The sequence below is a fragment of the Nicotiana sylvestris genome, chromosome 5 (genome assembly GCF_000393655.2).
Source record: "Nicotiana sylvestris chromosome 5, ASM39365v2, whole genome shotgun sequence".
Lineage (NCBI taxonomy): Eukaryota > Viridiplantae > Streptophyta > Magnoliopsida > Solanales > Solanaceae > Nicotiana > Nicotiana sylvestris.
Genome location: NC_091061.1, coordinates 125,832,258 through 125,854,991, shown reverse-complemented (window position 1 = coordinate 125,854,991; position 22,734 = coordinate 125,832,258). Strand labels below are relative to the sequence as shown.

The window sequence follows — 22,734 nt, the reverse complement described above, 5'->3', positions numbered from 1 at the left end:
TGAAAAGCGATAAAAAGGGTCATAAACAAGTTGGGTGATGTTGTTTTGTCAAAAATAGCCGAATGTTCCCGAAAGGGACGCCGGAGGGCTGACTTTGCATAAACAGCCACATTTGGGTCATTGTTTTAGATTTGGTCCAGTTGACCCACACAGCCTTAAAAATCTTCGTCCCCGAGGCGCTGAAGGGTCGTGGTTGCAACACCAGATTTTATTATAATTTGGAGAAAAAAAAAGAGTCAGCGGTCAGGTGAATACCGTTTGGGCTTTTGGTCAAAATAAGCCGAGCAAGCTTCGGCAGTGTCTTAAACCGTTCTTGCCGAAATAGCCTTAGAGTATCTTTCAGTTGTCGAAAGGTTATTTTCGTAAAAGAATGGACAAGTTTGTAAAGTGTCATAAAATAATCCTCCCGACCTCAAAATTCATGTGAAATTTGGAAGGGGCCACATTTGCAAAAATAACTGTTTGGTTGCATTTGTCAAACGGGGAAAGGAACTGGCCATTTGTTTTTGAGTTTGTAATTCTTTGATTAGAGTATGCGAGTTATTTGATTTTCGAGTCCGTTTGTTGTCTTTTGTCAAAGTCTGTTAGTATGGTCAGTTTTTTAAACTTTTGTAATCAAGTTTGTTTTAATATGAAAATTGAAAATTCCAGAAAAAAAATGTTTTATTACTATTTATCTTTTATTGGGCCGAACTACGCAAGGTCTGATTCATGCGGGGTCATGATACGTAGGCAATCTCTCCATAAGATTCGACCACAACAAAAAAAAAATGAAAAAAAGGGAAAAGAAAAAAATGAAAAAAAATGGGAAAAAAAGAGAAAAAAAAAAAGAAAAATGAAAAAAAGAGAAAAAAAAAAGGAAAAGATGTTGTTAATAATGAGGACCAACTGAGTCCATTCTAACCTGTTTTGTTTTGAATCACAAAGAAAGAAGGTGGTTGGTTTGTGGTAAGCCGGAAATACAAGATACAAAAGCACACTTTGCGGGGATTACGCCTGATGATAGAAGCATTCAAGTCCTATTGGGAACTTGTTGACTAAGGTTGATGATATTGAAGTTGGCAATGGTTTGGGCGATACTGATGCGAAGCTCAGTGGCTAAGATGCCAGTTTTGATGAAGTGGGAGGACGCTCCGTTCCTTGGTTAGCAAGAGAGAAGCTTTTGGTGGCTTATTTTGTTGTCATTTCTGTTGTCCGGATTATTAGTGTTGTAATTCGGATATTGTCTTGTGTCAAACTTTCTTATCTTTCCATTTGTCATAGCGGTTTGTTTAAGTTTTGTCCAGGTTGTTTTAGGATTTTATTCTGGTTTGTTTTTGTTTGTTTTGTTATTCAAACCATTTCACCGGTAGTCTAATGCAAAATCCGGTCTTTTATTATTTCCAGTCATCTTTTTGTTTAGTCCTTTTATCATTTTTGTTCAGCGCTGATTCTCGTGACATGACATGCGCACACAATTTGGGCCTAATCTTAAAGGTTAATCATAAAACCCCGGAAAGGTGATCAGAACATTTAAAGGAAATAAGGACGGTTTGAGATTATTCGGAGCTCGATTCATGTGAAACTAGGGCAAGTTAAACACAAAGAAAACCGTTAAAAGCAAGATTCGCCAAATTGGCATGAGGGTTGTTCGTAATAATGAGAATGAGAGTGTCGCCCAACGGTGCTTTAGAAATGACAAATGGAAAAGCAAATGTGAATATAATTGTCAAGTCCAGCACCATCAGAAGAGGCTACAAATCTTTGTTTAAATTATGTTGTTTGCACTTGGCATGTTTTGAAGACTGGAATGACGAAGGCATTTTGTTCTGCTACCTAAACACTTTATCCTTCGTTACCCCTTTTGAGCCTTATTTATTTTTCTTTCATACCCCTCATTCGGAAGCGGTAACAACAGGTTAGAAACACAAAACATGGAAGATAAAAAGAAAAAAAAGAGAGAAAGAAAAGAAAACAACAAAACGAAAAAAAGAGAAAAGAAAAGAAAAATGCTAACAAAAAAAACAAAAGAAAGTCAAATGAAAAAAGAGGAATTGGGAACTACGTTTGACCGGATTCCTCAAATAGGATACGTAGGCGCCTCACGGCTCGGTCATAGGGTGCATAATATGCATAGTATGCATAATGTAACATAGTATAACAAAAATAAAAAATCCCCAAGCAAGAAACTGGGGCAAGGGTTGCGCTTGTTGTAAACAAATATGGTTCCGAAGGTTGTAATTTTGAACCCCAAACTGATTTGTTTTTTGAGCCTTTAATACCCTTTCTTTCTAGCCCTATCCAAAACCCCACATTACGGTCCAAAGAAAGACCTTTTGATCAGTCTGCAAAAGATGCTAAGTCAGACAAATGAGAGTTTTACCGGTGAACATAACACTTTATTCCACAACAGAAAGGACTCTAATCTCCAGCAGAGAGAATCATATCGGCAACACTCCAAATCCCCAACTAGAAAGTGATACAAATGAGAGAGTCTTATCGGTGAAAATCTTCATGGGCACCATAAGGCGATGAAAGCTAAGAGAAAAACCAAAATGAGAGAGGCTTGATAGTGAAAACCCTTCGGGCACTACAAGTCGAATAAGATTGAGAATCAGATAGAGAATCGCCAAGCGAAGATCTTGAAAGACGATTGACGGTAGAGGATAGGCCACATGCGCATGTCATGACCATTAGAGTCGGTATCTGCGTTTTATAGGTTTTTATTTATAGTTTCTCTTGTTAAAGAGTCATCTTTTTCCTTTGTCTTTTATTCGGTTTCCTTTTTGTTTATCTTTCTCCTTTCATAGAAAATTCCCCAGTATAGTCTATTTGGTCAGAACAAGTGAGAAATGACTTCAAAATCTGCCATCAGCTTTCCAATTATACAAGATGAAATCTGACTAGTACATCCAAGTGGTATAGTCAGCAAGGAACAAGCGCGAGGCCAGTGTCAAGAAAGATATCCCCAGCAAAAGGGAATTGACAAAAAGATTGACGAATGTCAAGAGGGATATCCTTGCCGAAATCAAAGGTTATAAACCTCAAGGCCAAGGCCCGGGGACAAATCAAGAAGAGCAATGTACATGATTTGGGAAATTCATACGAGACTAAAAGGTCGGGAAAATGACAGTTTCCGAACTATTCCACAAAGAAGAGGGATATCCCCAGCAGAAAGGGATCATTCCTAGCAAATAATATCATCCCCAGCAAGTTTTTTGGAACGCAGAGTAGGGAAGGAGAAAGGGAAAAATCATCCCCAGTAGGAGTATCACAACCAACCACCATAGTCGAATCTTAAAAGGAAATGGCATTGATGGAGGGAAGGCATGCCATAAGGGAGGCCGTCAAACTGGGGCAGAAAATTTTCCTTTCATTTAGAAAATTTTCTGGAAGTCAGATACCCATTCGGAGAAGAATAAAGATAGCACCAGTCTCAAAGAAAGTGGTCTTTGAACCAGTTTTAACCCCAGCGTAACAAGTTTTAATAAAAGAAGTTGTTCCCCAGCGGACAGAACAAAAGGATGAAACTTGTGCTCGGAAAAAGCAAAAGGCCAGTATCATTCCCAGCAGCCTTCCGAAGAGTGAAGCACTAGTTCTGAAGGAATCAGAATCCCCCAGCAGTGTTATCCTCGATAGCATTATCCCCAGCTGATAACATTTTATCCCCCAACAGGTAAGTAAATAATTCCCCAGCAGTGTTATCCCCAGCAAGTTTTGAGGTAAGACATTTTCAAGTTTTGAGGATATGTCGGGTTCATCCGCCCTCGAATAGGATATTTCGTGTTCATCCTCCCTCGAATAGGATATTTCGGGTTCATCCGCCCTCGAATAGGATATGTCGGGTTCATCCTCCCTCGAATAGGATATGTCGGGTTCATCCGCCCTTGAATCGGATATGTCAGGTTCATCCGCCCTCGAATAGGATATGTCGGGTTCATCCGCCCTCGAATAGGAAATGTCGGGTCCATCCGCCCTCGAATAGGATATTTCGGGTTCATCCGCCCTCGAATAGGATATTTTGGGTTCATCCGCCCTCGAATAGGATATGTTGGGTTCATCCGCCCTCGAATAGGATATGTCGTGTTCATCCGCCCTCAAATAGGATATGTTGGGTTCATCCGTCCTCAAATTGGATATGTCGGGTTCATCGGCCCTCAAATAGGATATGTCGGGTTCATCCGCCCTCAAATAGGATATGTGGGGTTCATCCGCCCTCAAATAGGATATGTCGGGTTCATCCGCCCTCGAATAGGATATGTCGGGTTCATCCGCCCTCGAATAGGATATGTCGGGTTCATCCTCCCTCGAATAGGATATGTCGGGTTCATCCGCCCTCGAATAGGATATTTCGGGTTCATCCGCCCTCGAATAGGATATGTCGGGTTCATCCGCCCTCGAATAGGATATGTCGGGTTCATCTGCCCACGAATAGGATATGTTGGGTTCATCCGCCCTCGAATAGGATATGTCGGGTTCATCCGCCCTCGAATAGGATATGTCGGGTTCATCTGCCCTCGAATAGGATATTTCGGGTTCATCCGCCCTCGAATAGGATATTTCGGGTTCATCCGCCCTCGAATAGAATATGTGGGGTTCATCCGCCCTCGAATAGGATATGTCGGGTTCATCCGCCCTCAAATAGGATATTTTGGGTTCATCCGCCCTCAAATAGGATATGTTGGGTTCATCCGCCCTCAAATTGGATATGTCGGGATCATCCGCCCTCAAATTGGATATGTTGGGTTCATCCGCCCTCAAATTGGATATGTCGGGTTCATCCGCCCTCAAATAGGATATGTCGGTTCATCCGCCCTCAAATAGGATATGTCGGGTTCATCCGCCCTCAAATAGGATATGTCGGGTTTATCCGCCCTCAAATAGGATATGTCGGGTTCATCCGCCCTCAAATAGGATATGTCGGGTTCATCCGCCCTCAAATAGGATATGTCGGGTTCATCCGCCCTCAAATAGGATATGTCGGGTTCATCCGCCCTCAAATAGGATATGTCGGGTTCATCCGCCCTCAAATAGGATATGTCGGGTTCATCCGCCCTCAAATAGGATATGTCGGGTTCATCCGCCCTCAAATAGGATATGTCGGGTTCATCCGCCCTCAAATAGGATATGTCGGGTTCATCCGCCCTCAAATAGGATATGTTTGGGTTCATCCGCCCTCAAATAGGATATGTCGGGTTCATCCGCCCTCAAATAGGATATGTCGGGTTCATCCTCCCTCAAATAGGATATGTCGGGTTCATCCGCCCTCAAATAGGATATGTCGGGTTCATCCGCCCTCAAATAGGATATGTCGGGTTCATCCGCCCTCAAATAGGATATGTCGGGTTCATCCGCCCTCGAATAGGATATGTTTGGGTTCATCTGCCCTCGAATAGGATATTTTGGGTTCATCCGCCCTCAAATAGGATTTTATTTTCAAAGTAGTTGTTGAAGTCAGGAGCCCGCCTGAAGAGAGGAAAGGCGTTTTATTTTTAAAGTTGTTAAAATCTCGCCAACCTTAAGAAAGGAATGGCATTTTATTTTCAAAGTTGTTTGTTGAAGTCAGGAGCCCGCCTGAAGAGAGGAAAGACGCTTTATTTTTAAAGTTGTTGAAATCTTGCCAACCTAAAGAAAGGAATGGCATTTTATTTTCAAAGTTTTTTGTTGAAGACAGGCGCCCACCTGTATAACGAGAGGAATACATTTCAGTCTTCATTTCATGTCCTAGGTCGCCCACCAGTATAATGAGGGTATACAGTTCTATTTTCATTTCCTGTCCTAGGTCACCCACCAGTATAATGAGGGTATGCATTTTTCATTTCCTGTCCTAGGTCGCCCACCAGTATAATGAGGGTATGCATTTTTCATTTCCTGTCCTAGGTCGCCCACCAGTATAATGAGGGTATGCATTTTTCATTTCCTATCCTAGGTCGCCCACCAGTATAATGAGGGTATGCATTTTTCGTTTCATGTCCTAGGTCGCCCACCAGTATAATGAGGGTATCTAGTTCTGTTTTCATTTCCTGTCCTAGGTCGCCCACCAGTATAATGAGGGTATGCATTTTTCATTTCATGTCCTAGGTCGCCCACCAGTATAATGAGGGTATACATTTCTATTTTCATTTCTTGTCCTAGGTCGCCCACCAGTATAATGAGAGTATGCATTTTTCAATCCTGTCATAGGTCGCCCACCAGTATAATGAGGGTATGCATTTCTCTTTTCATTTCCTGTCCTAGGTCACCCACCAGTATAATGAGGATATGCATTTTTCATTTCATGTCCTAGGTCGCCCACCAGTATAATGAGGGTATGCATTTTTCATTTCCTGTCCTAGGTCGACCACCAGTATAATGAGGGTATGCATTTTTCATTTCCTGTCCTAGGTCGCCCACCAGTATAATGAGGGTATGCATTTTTCATTTCCTATCCTAGGTCGCCCACCAGTATAATGAGGGTATGCATTTTTCGTTTCATGTCCTAGGTCGCCCACCAGTATAATGAGGGTATGCATTTTTCATTTCATGTCCTAGGTCGCCCACCAGTATAATGAGGGTATACATTTCTATTTTCATTTCTTGTCCTAGGTCGCCCACCTGTATAATGAGGGTATGCATTTTTCATTTCCTGTCCTAGGTCGCCCACCAGTATAATGAGGGTATGCATTTCTATTTTCATTTTCTGTCCTAGGTCACCCACCAGTATAATGAGGATATGCATTTTTCATTTCATGTCCTAGGTCGCCCACCAGTATAATGAGGGTATACATTTCAATTTTTCATTTCCTGTCCTAGGTCGCCCACCAGTATAATGAGGGTATACATTTCTGTTTTCATTTCCTATCCTAGGTCGCCCACCAGTATAATGAGGGTATACATTTTTCATTTCCTGTCCTAGGTCGCCCACCAGTATAATGAGGGTATACATTTCTGTTTTCATTTCCTATCCTAGGTCGCCCACCAGTATTATGAGGGTATGCTGTTTTCATTTCATGCTCTAGGTCGCCCACCAGTATAATGAGGGTATACATTTCAGTCTTTACATTTCCTGTCCTAGGTCGCCCACCAGTATAATGAGGGTATACATTTCAGTCTTTACATTTCCTGTCCTAGGTCGCCCACCAGTATAATGAGGGTATACATTTCTTTTTTCATTTCCTGTCCTAGGTCGCCCACCAGTATAATGAGGGTATGCATTTCTATTTACATTTCCTATCCTAGGTCGCCCACCAGTATAATAAGGGTATACATTTCTGTTTTCATTTCCTGTCCTAGGTCGCCCACCGGTATAATGAGGGTATGCTGTTTTCATTTCATGTTCTAGGTCGCCCACCAGTATAATGAGGGTATACATTTCAGTCTTTACATTTCCTATCCTAGGTCGCCCACCAGTATAATGAGGGTATGCATTTCTGTTTTCATTTCCTGTCCTAGGTCACCCACCAGTATAATGCGGGAATACACTTTTGTCTTTTCATTTCATGTTCTAGGTCGCCCACCAGTATAATGCGGGAATACATTTCTGTCTTTTCATTTCATGTTCTATGTCGCCCACCAGTATAATGCGGGAATACATTTCTGTCTTTTCATCTCATGTTCTAGGTCGCCCACCAGTATAATGCGGGAATACATTTCTGTCTTTTCATTTCATGCTTTAGGTCGCCCACCAGTATAATGCGGGAATACATTTCCGTCTTTTCATTTCATGCCCTAGGTCGCCGACCAGTATATTGCGGGCACACATTTCATATTTTTGCATTCAGGTGCCCACCTGTATAACGAGAGGAATACTTTTGAGTCTTATACTTCTGATCTTGAAATCAGTAACCCCACCGGAAGGCAAAGGTTACAACAGGAATCCCCAGCAGGAAACAATAAAAATCCCCAGCACCGGAAAGCAGAAGGTTGCAACAAGAGGTCCCAGCACAAGTTCAAGCGCATGAGTCAAAAGGAAGAAAAGACGCGTCTTGAAAGAAGCGGCCTGTGAACATTAAATTATGCCCAGCATAACAGATCTGATGAAGAGAGCCGTATCCCCAGAGGAACCGCCGAAAAGCTTAATGAAGAAAGCCATATCCCCAGCGGACCGAACAAAATGATGAAAACTGGTATTCAGAAAAGCAAAAGGCCAGTGTCATCCCCAAAGTCTCGGAAGAAAAGCACCGGAAGAAACACAAGCCGACAAGAAAGCAAGGCAACAAGAACAAGTTGAAGATAGATGAGATCTTATGATCCGTAGTCTAGCCTAGCTTCTTGTTTTCTCTTAAGCACGGTGTAACAAGGAGATCGGTAAGCAGTGGTAATGGCATGCAACAGCAGTAACATTGCAGTCCCATGGTAGTCCCAGCTACCAAAACTTCCCGAACTACATTAACCTGATTCCCCTCTAGCCAGGGATATGTAGGAAACCTTTGAAGCAAAGGTTCGGTTAAATCTTTTTCAAAAAAAATGCTTCACACGGAGTACTCGGATGGGCAAAAATCGCTCACTTTATCTTTGCACGAAAACCCTTCGTGTCTTCGGGCAAAGAGGGGCAGCTGTAAGCACGTGATTTTTGCCCTATGAAAGAATTACTCCCAAAAAATTCAAAATAAAATGATTCTCCTTGGTGTGCAATTTTGAGAATTTTTGTGACATTTTGGTTAATTATTTGTATTTGTCTGTGCATGTTTATTTGTTAAATTAATAAAAAATACAGAAATATGCCGCATTTTGCATGTAGGATTTAATTCTACAATTGTTAGAAATTAAGTTTGTTTTACAAAAATTGAAAATTACAAAATTAGGCATCTTTTGCATTTTTAGCATTTAATGTCCAAATGTACAATTTTATGCTTAATTATTACTTAATTATGCGTTAATTGTTATTGGGAGTTAATTTGCGCTTTTATAACTTAATAATAATTTAAGGATTTTTAGAATTAGTTTTAGAAAAATAAAAGAAGAAAAGAGAGCAAAATATAAAGAAAATCGGAATTGGGCTCTTTTTCAAATTCAAGCCACAAGCCCAAAAAATACCCAACCTTCCCCATGACCTGGTCCATTTCAAATCGGGTCGACCCGGTCCATAACCCAAATACCCAACACCCCCCTATCTTACACAAAGCAAAACAAAAAAACCAAAAAACCCTAAAAAACCAAAAAAACCATCCGCCCCCTCTCTCTTTCCCTCTTCTTCTCCAAAACCCTCCAAGCTCCCCCTCCAATGGCTGCCCGAGCCTCCATCGTCTTCTCCTTCACGCCCAAACGACCCCTGCTGTTTCGTCCAGCTTCCCCCGTCGTCGGACCACCCAAGTCGACCCCCGTCCGCCATTAAAACCAAATGACCACCTTCGAGCTTCGTCTCGACATCCATGGCAGAAACAACCAATGTCCATGGTTGCTTTACCATTGCATCTTCTGCTACATCCAAACGGAACCCATTCTGCTACTTCTTCAACGAACAATGACCAGCCACAAACGACCACTGACACTGCTTCGTCCGTCATGAACGACGTAAGCTCCAAGCTCGATTGTGTGTTGTCCAAACATCTGCTTCTGCTTCCTGCTGCTTCTGCTACGACCAAGCCAAGGCGTCGAGCAGCTCCTCCCAACCACCCATACCAGGCCACCATAGCTGATGCCTCTCCCCGTCGCATGACTGCCTCCTTCACCTCCCCAGTTGCTCGTCGAACACTCATGTTCCTTCATCGAACACTGCTGCTCCTTCATCGAACATTGCTGCTCGTCGAACACTAACAGCCTCTCCCCGTCGCCTGCTGCTTCGTCCAGCGAACAACAGTCCAAATGCTGCCTTCTTCTTCGACTTCTCCATCACAGTAGCTCGTCGCTGCTTCACTTTGGTCGGGGTTTGTCGAAACAGTCCATACACAGTTCGAGTTCGTCGTTGGTCAGTCGTTGTTCGTGATTCCGATCCGGTTAGTGGGTTTTGAGTTTCACTTTTGTCCGTATTTTGTTTTTGATATTCTCGAATCTAAAATCGGTAAATGTTTGATTTTTGTTTTGTTCGTGTTCATTGTTTTGTTAATTTTTCAGTTTGTTCATGTGAAATTGTTAGTTTAATGTCGTTAGATTCAAATTGAAGTTTAATTAATTATTTCTTCAGTTTGTTTCATGTGTTGTTATGTATTTTTTCAGAAATTGTTAATGTTGGTTAAATCATTTGAATCTGTCATGTTTGTTGTTTAAAATAGATTTAATTCATGTTCATCTTTGTTTGAAGTTAGTTTGTAACCCCAATGATTTAATGTGAGTTTTTGGTTTTGGTTTTTGATTTGTTGATTTAGTTTGAATCATGTATTTTGTTGTTGATATTGTTGTCTCTTTGCTCATTCATTTTTGGTCTAAGTTAACCAGGATTGGTTCCCAATATGGTTAACTTATTCCCATTAATTTGAAGCTGTATGATTCAATGTGTTCATGAGATTTATTGTTGAAATTTGTTTAGAAATTGGTCATATTTGCTGTATTTTGGTTGAAATTGATTAGGTGATTGGTTATAGATGATGGGGGTAGTTTGGTAATTTGCAGTACGTTCAGGGGTAAAATGGTAATTTCAGTAAGGTCGGAGGGGTATTTTTGGAATTGAACATTTGAACAATTATTTAATATAATGGGGGACAAGACATAAATTAGTGGGGGAATAATGTAATTGTTTATGTTAAGCATGGGGGACAAGATGTAATGGGTGTGGTTGATATAATTGTTTAATATAATGGGGGACAAGACATAATGTAGTGGGGTGGGAATAATGTAATTATTTATGTTAAGCATGGGGGACAAGGTTTAAAATAAAAAAAAACATTAATTAGTGGGGACAAATCATGCAATTGGGGGAATATTTCGGGTTGGGGATTCAAGACAAGAGTCTTGTTATATATATAGTCATTTGACACATTTTAAAAAAAGGAGCTTTAAGACTAGAGAGAAAAGACTTGAACTAAAAAGACTTACTTAGAAAGAGAGAAAGATATTCTGAAAATCCTAAGAGAGTGTTGGAGAGTTTAAAAAGAGAAAACAAAAACAAAGTGAGAAACGTGTTTAGTTTTCAAGTTTAATACACGCGTGGGTTGTTGCTGTTTAGTTTGTTTACAAACTTTTAGGTTTGTTCTATTGAGTTGATCGGTTTTTCTTCAAAGTTTTCTGGGCCTTGAATCTGGGTTGAATTGATGCTGGGTTGCTGTTGTTGCTGTGTATTTACACTTCTGCTGCTTCTACTGATCTTCATCTTCTTTCCTTGCTTTCCAAATACCAGGTACACAAACTGATACACTAGTTCATCTTGTAAGCCACTCGAAGCATGAATGCAAAAATGAGAAAGATTTGAAGTTGTAGTTTAATGTAGTCTTTTCTTTCTTTTACTGTCTGTATATAGAACATTATATCCGTTGTCCATGTAAACTCTTTAAACGACTCATTTTCGAAACTTGACTATAATAACTCGAAAGTATGTAAATAAAGTAGGACCTTTTCTTCATTTATTTTAGAAAACGAACTTAATAGAAAAAATGTAGTCACTATAGGATTATCCTTTTAAATAAAAATGAAACGAGCCTCGCCAAATAAAACGTACAGATTGCGGGGCCCTCACAAAATGTATGCTTTAATTATTTAGAACTCGGGATCGGCCGCTTAGCGAACTCCACGGCCTTACCCAAAATAATAAATACGCTAATCGCTTTAGGCGCGCATTTTAATAATCTTACCTTCTTAAACTCGGGTGTGCATTTCATGCGACCCAAATCCAAATCCCAAAACATTGAATAAAAATGTGTTCCGGATTGCGGGTGCATTTCATGTGACGTAATCCAAAGACATGTTTTTAAACGATGTTCACATTCTTTTAAAAAATATAATAATAAAAGCGGTAAAGAGTTAAAACTTGCACATGAGCGCATAATTGTATAAAATCAGATAAACAAGCCGAATATGACAGTTGAGCGACCGTGCTAGAACCACGGAACTCGGGAATGCCTAACACCTTCTCCCGGGTTAACAGAATTCCTTATCCGGATTTCTGGTTCGCGGACTGTAATACAGAGTCATTCTTTTCCTCGATTCGGGATTAAATTGGTGACTTGGGACACCCTAAATCTCCCAAGTGGCGACTCTGAAATAAATAAACAAATCCCGTTTCGATTGTCCTTTAATTGGAAAAACTCCTTCACCCCTCGCGGGGGCGGAAAAGGAGGTGTAACAACTGCGGTACATACTTCTCCAAGAAGAGAGCGGAGAACTGCTGCCAAGAAAGAAGTGTTTCACCAACAGGCCTACGCCTCTCAAAATCCTCCCACCAAGTAAAGGCAGCTCCCAAGAACTGAAAGGTGGTAAATGCCACACCACTAGACTCAAGAATCCCTGTTGTACGGAGCATCCGCTGACACTTGTCAAGAAAACCTTGGGCATCCTCGCCCTCAGCGCCACTAAACGACGGAGGCTGGAGCCTACCAAACCTCTCAAGATGACGTTGCTCATCATCTGGCATGGCTGGTACTACGAACTCCTGAACTGGCGCAACCGGCTGAGCTAGAGGTGCCCCCGGCGTCTGTAGTCCCTGCACTACTTGCTCTGGTGTGCGAGCAGCGGGGGTCTGATTGTCTCCCCCGGCCTGTGAAGTAGTTGCTGCAGTAGTGGCTGAAACTGCCTGAGCCAAGCCAGTGCAAACCGATAAGATCTGTGCCAAGGCCTCCTGAAGACCCGAAATCTGGATGGGCACAGCTGGTGCCTGAACTGGTGTTGCTGGAGCCTGATCCAAAGCTGGGGCAGCTGGTAGATCAACAAGTTCTTCCCTCGCTGCTCTGCCTCTGCCACGTCCACGACCGCATCCACAGCCTCTGGGGCCCCAGTGGGTGGCACTGGTGGTCGTCCACCTCGTCTGGTAGCTCGCGTCCTCACCATCTGTGAGAGAATAGAATGATCGAAGTTTAGTTCTCGAATAAACAAAGTCGCACGATAGAATTTCAAGGATGTGAAGTTTTTCCTAAAGGTCCTGCAACCTCTCGAGGATAAATACAGACGTCTCCGTACCGATCCACGAGACTCTACTAAACCGGCTCATGACTTGTGAGACCTATGTAACCTAGGCTCTGATACCAACTTGTTACGACCCCAACCCCGGTCGTGATGACGCCCAACATACTGCTAGGCAAGCCTGACCAACTAACAACCTCGACCCATTTCTTATACAATTCATTATTAGCTAACATAGTTAAATTGCCAATTTATCATAATAAAAGTTTAGGACAACGAGTCAAATATGCGGAAATTCAGATGATAATACCACTACATAACCCATACAGATCTGGTGCACAAGTCTCGAGCCTCTAGCACAAGTTTAACAGCCTAATACATAATCAGTTTAGGAAATGTGGATAAAACGAAAGGATAGAAGGGAGAGATCTAGGCTGCGGACGCCGTGCAGCTACCTCGATGCTCCCAGATATGAACTGATCGACTCAATATCCTCACTCAGCCTCTGGAAACCTGGATCTGCACGCAAGGTGCAGGGAGTAATGTGAGTACTCCGACCCAGTGAGTAATAAGCATAAATAATGACTGAGAATAAGAAATCACAGAGTAATCTATAATGCGGTAGTTTAAACAAGTAATATGAAAGCAATAAACCAATGGAAACGAAATATGGAGATGCTACAACAAATAAGCAGTTAAGTGACAGACATATAACGAAAATCAACACATATAACGGTACCCTATAGTACCCGCTGTGGCGTGCAGCTCGATCCGTATATTAATCATCGACGGCGCTCACTGAGGGTGTGCAAACTTCGGGAGGGGCCCCTTACGGACCAAGCACAATATCAAGCCATCTTGTGGCATCAACTAGGACCTCGGCCTCATATCAATATCAACATAATACTGTTGCGGTGCGCAGCCCAATCCCATAGTATCCTCACATCTGGCCCTTGGCCATACTCAGCCCAAAAATCATATAAGCCTCTCGGGCATTTAGTAAAACAGTAGTTCCCATCCCAAAACATCATTTAATATATCTTTTTAGTTTCAAAAACCGAGTAAAAGTGGCTGAGTTGTAAAACAGTGGAAAACGGTACGACTGAGTTCAAGTAGTAAGTCTAAATAATGAGGAAATAGTGATAAAACTCCCCAGAGGGTTCAAATAGTTGGCACGAAGCCCAAATATGGAAATCAATCCAAATAATGAGGATAACAAATAATCTTTAATCAAATACGCGGTAAAAACGTCACTCAGGATGGACCAAGTCACAATCCACAATAGTAAACGACCCCACGCTCATCATCAAGTGCATGTCTCACCTCTATATAGCACTACGATGTGCAAATCCGGATTTTCAAACTCTCAGGACATCATTTACAGTCATTACTCACCTCAAACCGGCCAAAACTCTAGCTCGCTATGCCCTTGCCTCCCAAATCGGCCTCCTCGCGCGTTGAATCTGACCAAAACCACAACGAATACGTCACAATATGCTAAGGGAACAAAACCCAATCGAAAACAATCGAAAAATATCAAAATTCCCGAAATTAGCAAAACCTGAACCCCCGGGCCCACTTCTCAAAACTCAGAAATTTTCACATCATTAGACTCCTTATCTCCCCGCGAGTTCATACATATCAAAATCACAAGAATCGGAGTTCAATTGGCCCTTCAAATCCTTAATTTATGCTCTCTTAAGTTCAAGCCCTAAACCACCATTTTTTTGTCCATTAATTCCTTAAATTTTCAGTCCCAATTCATGAAGTAACACCATAGAATCGTGTTTGAGGTCCAAGAATCCTTAGCTTATCGAAGCTCCTTGAAATCCCTCTTTAAAATCGCCCACAATTCTCCAAGTCCGAAGTGAAAATGACTAACCCTTCAAAAATTCGCGAAGAAGAACTTAAATACCTTCTGCCCAGACATAACCGCTTCTGCGGTTAAATTACCGCTTCCGCGGTACCATTTCTGCGGTCAAAACTCCGCATCCGTGAAAATCACTTAGCCTCCCTAGAATCGCTTCTGCGGTCGAAATCTCGCATCTGCGGCTTCGCACATGCAGCTCCTAGTCCGCTTCTGCGGAAATAGCTCACCAGGCCAACCCTCGCTTCTGCGGCCTCCTCTTCGCATGGGCTACACTGCTTCTACGGTCCCAATTCCGAAGAAGCGGAAATACTAGAAGTAGCAGCAAGTTCTGAGTTACACAAGTCCAAAACTTCCCGTTAACCATCCGAAATCACCCCGAGGCCCCCGGGACCTCAACCAAAAACACAAACATGACCCAATACCTTATTCAAACTTGTTCCAATCATCAAAACACCTCAAACAATACCAAATCTACTAAATCACATCGAATTCAAGCCTAATTTTCTAAAATCTTCTAAAATACGCATTCGATCAAAAATCCAATCAAACCACCTCCGAATGACCTGAAATTTTACACATACATCCCAAATAACATAACGAAGCTACAACAACTCTCGGAATTCCATTCCGACCCTCGGATCAAAATCTCACCTATCAACCGGAATTCGCCAAAATACTAACTTCTCCAATTCAAGCCTATTTCTACACCGGACCTCCAAAACCACTTCCGATCACACTCCTAAGTCATAAATCATCCCCCAAAGCTAACCGAACCACCGAAAATCACATCTGATCCCTCTAACTCATAAGTCAACATCTGGTTGACTTTTCTAAACTAGGCTTTCCTTAAAGAGACTAAGTGTCTCATTTCCTACCCAAACCAATCCAAATCAACTCGATCACACCAAATACAGAAAGTGAAGCATAAAGAAGCAGAAAATGGGAGAAATGGAGAGGTAACTCATGAGACGACGGCTCGGGTCGTCACATTGTCATCCATTTCTTCGAACGTTTCTATGGAGTGCGCAAGTAACTACGAGTACCAAGTTAGGTCTCTCCAAATTTCTTCAGCAATATGGATGATACTTGTTCTTTTGCAAGGTCGTTACCTTTCACTGCAGTGACATAGTGGGTCACGTGATCCTCCTGATCCGTTGTGCCGTCATATATTTTCAAATATGTCGGCATTTTGAAAGTTTTTGGTATAACATGTGGCACGGCCTCATCGCTAAATGATTGTTCCATGAACCGACCGGCGTCCCATTTTGGTAGGAGTTTTGGGGTGCCCGGTATCTTATCTACCCTTTATTGATGCTCCCTCATTTGGTTATGGAGTGCCTTATTCTTGTTTTTCATCTCTTCCATTTTTCTAAAATAGCAGTGAGGCGTCGTTACCTTCATCATTAACAGGGTGAGTAGTACTTGTCGTGGGAGGTTAGGTGTGCTGCTCATTGGTTGTTGTAGCGATGTTGACTCGCACACTCCCTCTCCTCGCCCTCTGAGTGGGTTTATCTAGCATGTTGTTCAGTGTATTCATTAGCCATGCTTCTAGTAGCTTCTTTACCGCTGGTGGTGCTTCTTCCGCAGTGGACGTAGAGGCTCCTTTTCCATGAGAATCAGTAACCCTGCCATGAGGAGGGGGTGAATCACTTCGCCTGGGTGAGGCGCTTAGTGTCGTGTTCTCCTCGTCCTCTCCTTGAGCTTCGTCGATGGTGTTTAGGAGATTAGCGGTGAGATTGGCTATCGCCTTTCTCTTTTCTTCCCCATTGCCTGCCATGTCAAATCTGTGCAAACAACGAGAAACAGGACTGTGCAGAGTTTTTGTGCGTTGTTTTTTTTAGATCTAGAAAAAACTAAAACTTTTAACTAGAAAATCCCCACAAGTGGCACTAAATGGTTTGACCAAAAAGTCTTAAATCTTTTTGTTAAACTAATTAAGTGAATGATGATGGGTAAATGCTAGTTAAATATAATAAGTTCTAGATCTGAGATTAGAGTTAGAGTGAGGCTATTTGTCAAATGGTTATACCAGCATATTCAGTCATTAAATGCACGCTTTTAAGGAGTAAATGAAGGGTGAGTAATGCGCAATAAATATGAGAAATAACAATAAATATAAATAAGAAGAACACCTCACCCAAATATCAAATGATGTGGAAGATTCTTCCTTCTGACAACGAGATATGGCAGTGAACAAGAATATAAGCAATGTTTTCTTGGATCATGTGAGTAAAAAGGAAGAATAATCGCTGAAATCAATCACTATGGAAAGATAAAGTTTGTATATTCTTTCAATGGTCAACTTCTTACAATAGTGTTCTCAGATTCAATCTCACGTGCCCATTTTCTTCTCTCTCCCTTACTATTTATATGGGATATTCTCTAAATACCCTAAAAAGTACAACAAAGGGAATATTCAGGAGAATATTCTCGTACTAGTCCCAAGACTACACTAGCCGTTATTCCTATCTTTCGCTATTCGGCCTCGACCTCTACGACTCGCTCTGCGATTGCTCATTATTAGGTTTTGGTCGACCTCGTCTCATCTGCCCAATTCGGGACACAGTCTTTCACTTTACGTTCTTTCCACGCCCGACTTCCTTAGCAAGATTTTGACCCACACAGTCTTAACAAAAGATGAAAGTCAAAGATTCTTTTGAATTTTATTGGTTATTATATTACTAGTAGTATTTAGTTGTAAGACCGAATCTAATTCTAAATTGTGGTGGTATGTCTGGCAAGAAAATCTTAATTTTGAGTTGGCAATGTAAACTCCTGTTCCATTTACACCAACCTAAACCTTAGACTTTGGAAAAGTTACAGTCAACAATAGTTGGCATATTTTCTGAAAATTATGTAACATCGAACTGAGTAAATACTCGATGAAATTAGGTATTCGGAGTACTTATAACAGGATATATGTCTGCAAAATCATTTTATAAGAAAAGCAAATAACTCACTGTTTTCAATGCGTTGGGAAGTTTAAACCGTAAATTTGATGTTGATACCGAATTATTGCGAGACTAATGTATATGTACTTCTTTAAACCATAAAAGAATTATCCTTCTATTTTGAACCTGTAGGTTTATATTCATCATTTTTAAAATTTGTTTTATATGCTGATTAAATTATGTTATAAAGATAAAAAAAATTTAAGCAAGGGTGGTGTCCAGTTATACGTAGCTCGACTATTATATTACACACTTGGTACCTTCCAAACGCATATGTATTAGGTAACTTTTCCAATTGAGTATATTTTTTTTATATATATATATTTGTTGAAAATATTCAAACCTTAGTCTTCAAGGTTTGCACCTACTTTGTTAATCATTATTCGCACCCTTGAATATAAAGATAAAATTTATATATATTTATAGAAATAGAGATTTAAATAAGAGTTACTAACCCAAAATATTGTAATTTATAAATCCTAGGAAAAATTAAATCAACCACAAAATGAAGATTTGGTCATGGTTGAATGAACCAAATAGAAGGGAAAGATTTTTTAGTTAGAGACATGTCAACTTCACCCCAAGATTAGGTTCACATTTTCTTTGACCCTATCCTCTTTTAGGAAACTACTGTTGTTTGTAATACATCAATCATTTCACTGGCTATAGGGTCATCATATTCAAAAACGATATATGACAGCTGCAATATTAGACTGAATACTAATTCAAAGCTTCTTTAATAACCCATATTTAAATGTAAAATGTGTGAGCTTAAATATCACAACTCAAATGTTTAGATCTCTCTCAAGCTAATTATCAACAATTTCTCTTTGTGTGCTTTTTGAGCATTGGGTGGTGTACCCCAGAGGATTATGATGGCTATTCCTTAAAGGTATGTGATCTATTTATTTTTTCTTGATTACACAAAATTATAAACAAAGCAAGAAACAGATCATTTAATAGGTGTTTTTCTAAGTTACTTCTTTAAGTTTCTAGACAAGAGGGGTTGCTATGATGGTAAGCAACCTCCACTTCCAACCAAGAGGTTGTGAGTTCGAGTCTCCCCAAGAGCAAGGTGGGAAGCTCTTGGAGGGAAGGATGCCGGGGGTCTATTTGAAAACAACCTCTCTACCTCAGGGTAGGGGTAAGGTCTGCGTACACACTATCCTCCCCAGACTCCACTAAGTGGGATTATACTGGGTTGTTGTTGTTGTTGGTTGTACTTCTTTAAGTTTCTAGTTTGTTCTTTTGCATCTCTGCTTAATTTCTTTCTCTGTTGATCCTACAAAATGAACTAAAGGATAGGAGGATTGGGTACATGAACTTTCAAATTGAAGGATTTGTTTCTTACTCAGACAGTCCTTCTAAATTTGTTGTTCTACTTTTCTTTTCTTTTTTTAATTCTAAATTCCCGACTAGAAGAACCTTTAGACTCAGATAGATTTTTTTGTTTTTTTTTATTAGGTATTCAATATTCACTTTAGCAGCGGTGGTTTAAGGGTAAAGCGCATGAATGCACCAATTCCATTGAGCCGTCCGTGCACTTTAGGATCTGATACTCATCCAGTTCACACTTGGAAGTCCCATTTTGGGGTAAAATACTCCTTGCCAAAGATAATTTGAATCGAAATTTGAATTTTTTATTAAAGATGAAGAGATATTTACCACCTCATTATAGCTTATAGTGGTAAATCGATAGAATAGGTATTTCTGTTTTTACAATTTTTTGTTACAATAGGAATAATTCCTCAATGATTTTACAGTGAAGCAACAACAATTACTCATTAGCTTAAATTATTTCAACCTTTAAAAATATTTTGTACAGCCCCTAAGCATATCTTGATTAATCTTACGGAAATAATACAATTTTACATTTGGCAATATTGGTGGAAGATGCAACTGTTCAATTTTCACCGTCTCCTTACCTTTTATCTTTTTTGGTGCAATTATATAATAAAAATAAAAATAAAGATATCTTATCAATAAGGTGAATTGCTTGACCAGATCAATTCATATTTATATTTGTACTTAAAAACGAGGGTAATTATGGATAATAAAAACCTCTTACGTATATTACTATATTATAATTTATATATAGCCTTACTCTCCCGTTCATATTTTATTTTCTATTGCATGATTTAGTGTCAAATCTAAGAGCCCGTTTGGATTAGTTGATCGTAAATAGCTGATAAATTTGAAGTGTTGAAAAATATTTTTAAGTTTGAAACTGATGTTTCAAATAAGTATTTACTTGTTTGTCTACGTTTTGAAACTGATAATAAGCAGTTAATATGTTTGGTAGAAAAATGCTGATAATTTATTTTATTTTTTTAATTAAAATAACTAAGATATCCTTGAAAACTTTACAAAAGATTATAAACTAAAAAGTTTCTTTGTTGAGAAAAAGATGAAAAACGAATATGAAATGAAAAGAAAGTTAGAAATTTTATTTTGGAAAAAATATTTTGTGAATTAGAAAATATTATTAGGGATAAACTAGTAAAAACTTTGGTCAAACTAAAAGTGTTTATAAGCTAAAAAGCCATAAGTTGGGGATGACCAACTTATGATTTATGATTGATTTTAGCTTATAAGCACATGGCTTATAAACACTTTGGGTATTTATCAAACACGTAAATAAACCTAAAAAAGCTTATAAGCCAGTTTGACCAACTTAGTCAAATACCCTCTCTGTCTTTTTTAACTTATATGCACCTAGTAGTAGTAATATTTTTCGTTTTGCTGCTTTCTTTTACTTAGAATGATTCTTACTCGGGCAGATACAAGATTCAAAGTTTATGGGTTCAATTTTAAGGTTTTTAATATTGAACCCATTATATTTTTAAAATTATGGGTACAAATATACTATTTGTTCCAATTTTAATATATTTTTACGCATAAGTTTATTCAAAAGTTATGGACAAATTCTTTTACCTTGCATCCGCCACTGTTCTTACTCCGCTATCTATTACTCGAACTCAACTTTTAACTTTCAACCGCGTAGCTTCAAGGAGGTGTAAACTATCTGTCGCACCTCCGCAGCGTACTGCCGAGGCCCGCCACGAGCGGCGATTATCACGGCGGAAAGGAATAGTGAACAGCCGCGGAACTGTTGCGGCGATAGATCTCCGGCTTATTAGAACAAAGACGATTACAAAAACAGTCCAAAATGAGCCGTGGTAGGCCCAATCGCTCTTCGAGATTTCATGGTAAGCGCTCTCTCTCTCTCTCTTCTCGTAGGATTTGCCGTTTTAGAATTATCAAGTTTGAGGCTCATGTTAAGGCCCAGCATTTGAAGGTTAGGATATTTAGAGTCCAAACTTTAAGGCACTTGTTCATGGTGATAAGCTCCTTGACCCACTAGATGAGGTTTATATGAATGGGTTACACAAATAAGCTTAGCTATTTCGGTGCCATTTGAAAAGTTGTGCAGAAATATCTTTGAGATAGAAGTTGGAGTTTGATTTCGGGCGAATGTCACAAAATTCGCCTTGCCAAAACTAATGACGGATCACCAGGAATTTCTGATGAGATGAGGTTGCAATAAATTTTGGCGAATCACCAAGAGTATAGTACAAGTTGTATTGTAACATTGCAATAATTTATTCATAAATTGCGGTGGAGCACTAGGAGTGTTGTTAGGACTTAAATATAAATAGTGTCGTAAGTTCAGAATGAAGTTTATGGGAAATTTTACAAATACGTTTTTTTTTTAAAGGATTATAGCACATGTCACTTGACCTAATAGCCCAACCGAAAATGGCTCATATTTGAAGCTCTTACCCTATTTAGCCCATATTTTACATAATTTGAAAGAAACTTTTCAGCCTTTAACCCACTATTAAAGACATAGTTTAGGGTTTTTATTATTTTCTTCTTTCCTCATTCCCTTCTCTCTCACCGCCTCTCACTTCTTTCTTTCTAACCCACATAGATCCCTCATCCTCTCTTAAAATTAGCCATTAGCAATGTATTATGCTTCTCTTACAAACACACAGCATCTGCTACATATCTGCCTCCCCCTTTTCCGCAGATTATCTTAGTCAATAGTTGAAGCAACTTCAATTTGTAAGGAGCACAACAGCTTTATTCCCCCTCCTCTACCCCCCCCCCCCACGCAATTCTGCCATTAATGGCTTAAGAAGGCTCGGGCTCCTACTCCGTTGTCCATGGTGGCAAGCAAAAGAATATTGAAGATTTTTGAAAGAAATATGAAAATACACACAGATCTGTAAATAAATAGCTCTCAAACTTGATTTGTACCAAAAAAAACCACTAATGTTGGAAGATTTTGAAGTTTGAAGTTCTGGTCATTATTATTATGACCTTGAAGTCTCGAATCTGAAATTGGGTTTGTATAGAAATCATAACTATGTAGCAGTTTGTATCAACATTGTATACTAGTGTATAATTGTGTATATGGATATACAAACACCTCTTATACACTATTATACATGTTTATACAAAGTTATACAGTATTGTATAATTGTGTATAAATGTGTATATTTGTGTATAATATTGTATAATTATATATTTTTCAATTTATAAGGATGTATATACATTGTTAGTGTGTAAGAGGCCTCTACAGAAGTTTGACACTTCTTTCTCATCTTCTTTTTCGTGTAATGTGTTGTATGAGCGTTGGAAGGATTCTACAATTTATTTACCAAGTTTTTATTTTTCTTTTATCCTGTTGGATTGCTTCAGCAATTGCACATAAAAGTGTTTGAATTTCTTACCTTCAGATAATATGTATTATTCAGGATTTTTGAGTTGTGTTGTGGCTGATTTGCATTGTTTTATCAAATGCTTAATAATCAAAGGAAATCAACAGAATGAAAACAACTGGTTGTATACAGAGGGAGCAAAATAAGCTTTTTTCGGGAATTAGCTTATTATTTTTTGGGCTATAGATTTGCAAAGTGGTATCTAGGCTGTTATGTTGCAAGTCAGATGAGTGAGTTGTAT

The 22,734-nt window shown here is 39.6% G+C and overlaps 1 long non-coding RNA gene across 1 annotated transcript; it reads left to right on the top strand.

The window, feature by feature from the left end:
* The first annotated feature begins 18,472 nt into the window (after window positions 1-18,472).
* LOC138891282 (uncharacterized) lies at window positions 18,473-22,449 on the top strand. The gene is made up of 2 exons (XR_011407671.1): window positions 18,473-18,658; window positions 19,231-22,449. It is a non-coding gene; the product is annotated as an uncharacterized lncRNA (long non-coding RNA).
* The last annotated feature ends 285 nt before the right edge of the window (window positions 22,450-22,734 follow it).